Raw genomic sequence first — 7,057 nt, 5'->3', positions numbered from 1 at the left:
TGACAAAGAATTCAAAATAATCATCTTAAAGAAACTTGATGAAAGGCAGGGGAACACAGGTAGACAACTAAACAAAATCAGAAAAACAATGCATGAACAAAATAAGAACTTTAATGAAGAAGTAGAAACCATAAAAAAGAACCATGCAGAAATACTGCAGCTGAAGAATACAATGACAGAACTGAAAAATTCAATAGAGAATTTCAACAAAAAAAGCCTGATCATGCAGAAGGAAGAATGAGTGTACTCAGAGACAGATCATTTGAAATTAACCAGTGGGAAGAACAAAAAGAAAAAATGAAGAAAGCCTCCATGACATGTTGGACCCCATCAAGCAAATGAATGTACGCATAATGGGAGTCCCAGAATAAGAAGAGGGACAGAAAGGGGCAGAAAGCTCATTAAAAGAAATAATTGCTGAAAACTTTCCAAGTCTTGGGGGAGACATGGACATCCCGTTACAGGAAGCTCAAAGGACCCCAAATAAGGTCAACCCAAAGGAGACTACCCTGAAACACATTATAATCAAAATGTTAAAAGTCAAAGACAAAGAGAGAATTTTGAAAGCGTGAAGAGAAAAACAACTCATCCCATACAAGGGAATACCTATGAGGCAAATAGCAGATTTCTTTGCAGAAAACTTGAGGACCAGGAGGCAGTGGGATGATGTATTCAAAATACTAAAAGAAAAAAAACCCCTATAACCAGGGATACTAGACCTGGCAAAACTGTCCTTCACAAATGAAGGAGAGATAAAGACATTCACAGACCCAAAAAAAAAGGGCTAACAGATTTCATCATTGCTAGACCTGCTTTACAGGAAATGCTAAAGGGAGTTCTTCAAGTCAAAATGAAAAGACACTAAGTAAAACATGAAAATATATAAGAGTATAAAATTCAATGGTAAGTTAAATACATAGTCAAATTCAGAATACCCGAATACTGTAATGGTGGTGTGTAAATCACTTTTATATCTAGTGTAAATGTTATAAAGCAATGATTTTTTTGTTTTTTTTTTACTTTTCAATGAAACAATTTCTAATAAGAACAAATACATGGCATTAAGGTTCAGAACCTAATATAGGCCTGACAATCAAGTCCTTGTTTTCTGGAGGAAAGGCCTCAAGTCCATTCAATTTTCAGTAACAATGATAAAACAGTAATATTATAAAAATAACTATACTAGAATAATTTGTTAATGAATACACATTTTTAAAAGATGTAAAGACATCAATAGCATAAAATGTTAAGTGGAGGAGAAAAGGGTCGAGTTTTTTTATGTGAGTGAAGGCTAGTTGTTATCAGCTTAAAATAGACTTTTATATCTGTAAGATGCTTAATGTAAGCCTCATGGGAACCACAAGGAAAAAAACCTATACTAGATACACTAGAAGTAAAGAGAAAGGAATTAAAGAATACTCCTACAAAAAATAAATTACAAAGGAATGCAGCAAGAGAGGAAGAAAGGAAGAAAAGAACAAGAACAACAACAAAAACACTCAGAAACAACAAAATGGCGATAGTAAATCTTTACGTATCAATAATTATTTTAATCATCAGTGGACTGCTATCCCCAATCCAAAGACACAGAGTAGCTGAATGGATTAAAAACAACAACAACAAAATAGGGTCCAATAATATGCTTCGCACAAGAGCCTCACTTTAGCTTTAAGGACACACATAGGCTGAAAGTGCAGAGATGGAAAAAGATATAGCTTTCATGTAGTCAAAAAAGAGCAGGAGGGGCTATACTTATTACCGATGAAATAAACTTTCAGTCAAAATCAGTCACCAGAGACGATGAAGGTCACTATATAGTGATAAAGGGGTCAATTCACCAAGATAATGTAACAATTGTAAATATATATATATACACCCAACATTGGACCGTTTTAATGTTTAAAGCAAATATTAATAGAAATGAAGGGAGAAATAGCAATGCAATAGTAGGGGACTTCAGTAGCCCACTCTCAACACCAGATAGATTATCCAGACATAAAATTTATAAGGACATGGGGAGGGGGAAGGGCAAGCTGGGACGAAGTGAGAGAGTGGCATGGACATATATACACTACCAAATGTAAAATAGATAGCTAGTGGGAAGCAGCCGCATAGCACAGGGAGATCAGCTCGGTGCTTTGTGGACACCTAGAGGGGTGGGAGGGAGACGCAAGAGGGAGGAGATATGGGGATATATGTATATGTATAGCTGATTCACTTTGTTATACAACAGAAACTAACACACCATTGTAAGGCAATTATGCTCCAGTAAAGATGTTAAAAAAACAAAATAAGGAAACAGCAGACCTGAATAACTCTATAGAGCAAATTAACATAAAAGACATATACAGATATTCCACCCAATAGTGCCAGCATATACGTTCTTCTTAAGTGCATGTGGAACATTTCTGCAGAAAAGATCATATGTTGGGCCACAAAGCAAGACTTAACACATATAAGAAGACTGAAATCATATCACATAGCTTTTCTGACTGCATGGTATGAAACTAGAAATCGGTAACAGGAGGAAAATGGAAAAATTCACTAATATGTTTCATGAAGGGAGTTCAATTATAGATAAAATTAATCTGTATTGATAGAAATCAGATAGTGTTGCTTCCAGACGGGTGGTATTGACTGTAAGGAGAGACTGGAGCACACTTTGGAGTGAGAGCAATGTCCTGTGGCTCGTTTTGTATTAGGGTCACAAGGGTGAATATGTATGTTGTTAAAAGATAAGCTGAGGCATATTATAAATTTTAAGAGTTTATTTGAGCAAAAATCAATTTGAAGTGGGCAGCATGCAATCTATAAGATAGAAAGGAGCTCTGAGGAACTGTGCAAAATGAAAGACTTTTACAGGCAGAGGGGAGTAAGAACGAGAAATTTATACCAGCAGTTTGTTATTGCAAAGTTCCTTTCCTTTAGCGGATGACAAGGGTCTGTCAGGCAGATAACCTAACAGGTGCTGATCAGATGATTCCTGATTGACTAGTTTAAGATTCCATTTCTGGGAGAGCCGAAACTGTAATTAGGTCTCAGTTTAGTGATATGGGACTTAGCATAAGTGACTCCATTTTGAACTGTTGTCTTATTTTTCACAGTGTCAAAACTCATAACCTTTTTATTGACTGTAAAATGCATCACAGTGAAATGTTTTAAAAATAGGAATTTCAAAACTATATCCATAAGTTATTTTTGTATCCTAATTACCATCTAAGTTTATAAAATATAGTATTTATCTAATTTTATAAAAACGAGGTCTCATTTTCATTTTCAATTTAGATCCTGTATTTCCTTTTTCAGCTTAGCGCTTTCAGTCTGAATTGTTTCAAGCTGTTTTATCAGTCAGTATGTCATGTCATGTATTCATGTGTAAATGTACACAGTGAAAAGATGGAAACATAACAAAACTCTGTCCATTATTAAAAACTGCAACACACAGCTACATTTCAGTTCTTAACTACAAAGATTGTACTTTGCCATCTTCCTTTCCCCTGCAAACCAAGCAGCCACTAACGTATTGAACTAAGTGCATTGCCTAATAAATGTTAGCTCTTGTTCCCACTGACAAAAAGTAATCTTTACAGCTGTAAATGATAGCCAATAACGATAGTTAGCCAATTACTGCAATTGCTTGCAGAGGCAGTAGTTAGCAACACTGCCTGCTTGGAATACACACTGGTGCCTCCTCATTAAGCCTCTGAAGTCACATATCAACCCACACATATCTTTCTTTTTTGACAAAAAAACAGAGCAAGTTAAGTTGTTCTATACAGGACTCTCTATACCAGATCTAGGTGAAAGAGACCAGTCTGGCGAAGAATAGGCTAGTTATGAGGCAGAAAAAGTGTGCTCAGCCTAGTTTCAAATCCCCTCTCAAATTGCCCCAAGGAGCCTTTCAATTCACTTCAGCAAACGTATATTCAGCCCCTGCTGACTACAGAGTGCATTTTGAGCTCAGTGAGGTGAGAGACACAGAAGGAAGCCCTAAATATTGAACTAAATACAATACAAATGTTGGAATAGTACAGAGAGCAAGATCATTACATCTTGGGGAGTCTGTGAAAGCTTCCCAAAAGAAGCATCGTTGACCTGGAGAGACGTTTGTTCCTAATGTCCCTGGGTAGGAACGCCCTGGCCCCCACCTTTGTGTTACTAACAATCTCACAGAAGCTTGAAAATGTATGTTTAGAAATGTCAGTTTGTCCAAGTGGCCATGGCACGCAGCAGAGTGTGCTTGAGGGTTATCGTAGAAGGTGAGGATTGAGAGGCAGTTGTGACCTTGAATAGATCCTGAAAGATTAACAGTTTTTAAAGTTTCCTCTGGTTCCATGATTATCATCTGAGAGCTGATCATATTACCCCACATTAAAAATAGATCTCATATGTAGCAATAGCACTGCTGTTGTGGTTTTCTCTTAGGTTGACCTTTTTCAAAACAGTAAAAGATCATCTTAAGTCCTTTCTTAAGAGACTACTCCCCTCCCCCTCAACATAGCCCAACCTGGACCCCCTCATCCTCACTCTGGATGTCAACACACCATATCCAGCCCGTTTTGTGAGATCTACTGTATTCCAAAATTTTTGTGTTTTTTTTTTTTTATCCTCAGAATTTACCAATCTTACGTCTTATCCTAATAAGACTGTGTTCTGAAAACTAATCTTAAAATGAATTTAACTATCTGACATGAAAATCTTCAATAGCATAATTTGTACTGTCCTAATATTGGTATCTTTGTTTTCCCCTGGGATCCTAGAGCACCTCTAGTAACCACAGTTTCGATTAGTCAATGGTCGACATTGTAGTCGTCCCTGGGTGGATGATAAAGAATCTATTTTGCATCTCACCTCACATTTTCATTCAACCCTCATCACTCAAACAGCTGCTCTTCTGTACATAGAATGTTGCCCCAGCTAGTGACTGAGGAAGGTCACTGGCAATCCCGTTATAATTCAGAATTATTTTTAGATGGCCCGTCTATTTTTGGTCTACTGGTAGATTTCAATAAAATTAATCTTCTCTTTGAAACTTGGAATGTGTTATGTGCCATTTATTATTACAGTCAGGCACTCCAGACAGGGTAAATATGTTGATTAACGACTCTGGTGGAACCCATGTCCTGGGCTTTGCTACTTCACGTAGCAGAGACCCATCATTCATCAGCAGTGACCACATGGCCTGCCATATTTTATTTCCTAATACATTTCAGCTTTTTCAAGCTTAGATTGCAAGTCAAGAGAAATTTGAAATTAGAAACTTTCAGAGCATATAAAAACCACTTTGATTTGTACACAGAATCCATCTGGCCATCTTCTGAAGTAATAAAACACACTTTAAAACTCAAGAGACCAAAGTATCTATCTCTTGATTTTTCTGTTCCCTTAAAATATTAGTATTCACAATGTGAAATGTTTTCACTTATAATTAAGTCACTAATTTTTCTATGCTTGGGTACTAGAGTCAATTAATTTGAATAATAAGCTTAACAAAAAAGCAGTTATTAAACTCAAGCCATTGTATTGTAAGTCACTATTATTAACCTCTAAACTAATTTTCCTTGCAAAACTATTGAGTATGTGCATCACTTCAAATGTTAATTTAGGTTAACTAAGCAAGTACTGCCTTTGGGGCTCCATCTAAACTTGGATAGATATAGTTCAGTTACTTTCATTAAAAATATTCAATTAACTCAAACCCAGTTGGCTGTGAGTCCAGACAACATTAAACTTGTGATTAATAATTACTAAGTAAATAAATATTAAATGAAGAATGATTGATTTTTTTCCCCTTGAAACCTGAAGTCAATACAATTCCTCTACATTTTTTCAGGTAATTAATTAGTGAAGAAAATACCAAATTTATTAAGAGACTCATTTTAGAATTAAAAGACAATCTTGGAAATGTCAGGAGAGGAAAATTTGAAAAATTTGTTTTCAAATTTTGTTAAATGAAAATGAAATATTTTCTTAAAATATATTTGTATTCTATTTCTAAAATATTCAAACCTGAGCAATTTGTATGCATATCAAAGAAATAATTGCTAATGAAGATAAAGACTATTAATTGATAAAAATATATTTTATATGCATTTTTATTATATAATCAAATTATATGATCATAGAGAAAAAAGTCAGTGGTCCTGAATAGAAAATATGAAGAAGGTCATGGTTAAGGTGAAGTCATATAGTAATAAGAGTACTTTTGAGAACTTTCAGGCACTACAGAATTTTGCAACATTTGTGCCTCTTTGTATTCATTTTCCACTTCTGAATTATAGAACATTTTCTCATGACTAAGGAATTTATAAACCCCATGAGCTTCTCTTGAATCTGTTTTGGTTGGGAAAATTTTCATACTGTTGAGATCTGAGATCACCTAACACCCATAATCAGTATGTTTTATAATTGATCCATGACTTTCTCCAACTTGGAAACATTATTAAGTATTTGGAAAGTATGTTCTTTACCTTTAAACTAAGTTTAAATTAAAATAAATGTACTTGTATATATATATTTTTATAGGTAATAAGTTCTGTTATAAACAGTTGTGATATTTTAAGAAGATAGGAATTGTGAGGCTTGAGGAAGCTATCATTATTTAACTTAACTTTTTTATTGAGTGAGTTGTAATGACAAAGGCACCTCTGATGCATGAAAAAGAGCAGAGAACAGTGGTTTCATTCGCATCCTTTATTCCTTCATTCACACGTTTATTTGACAGGGGATGTACAGCAGTACCTCCCCCATTTGTGACAACTGAAAATACCTCCCGACATTGGACATTTTCAGATGTCTTCTGGCATGTGCGCACGAGTGTGTGTGTGTGTGTGTGTGTGTGTGTGTGAGAGAGAGAGAGAGAAAGCCCCCACCATCCTGACAAACATTCTCTCATTGACCAAACACTGCTCAGGCTCTTTTGAGCTCTTTTTCAGCTAGGCCTGATTTCTGCTTTCTGTGTTCACTTGTGTACTGACCGTTTTTACCAAGGATCCTGCTAGGTCAGTTTAGCTGTCTTCCATTCTGCTCAGCCTTGAATTCTGACGGATTCCTCACC

Source organism: Balaenoptera physalus, assembly GCF_965194825.1.
Source record: "Balaenoptera physalus genome assembly, chromosome: 21".
In the NCBI taxonomy this organism is placed as follows: Eukaryota; Metazoa; Chordata; class Mammalia; order Artiodactyla; family Balaenopteridae; genus Balaenoptera; species Balaenoptera physalus.
This window is presented reverse-complemented; position numbering follows the sequence as displayed.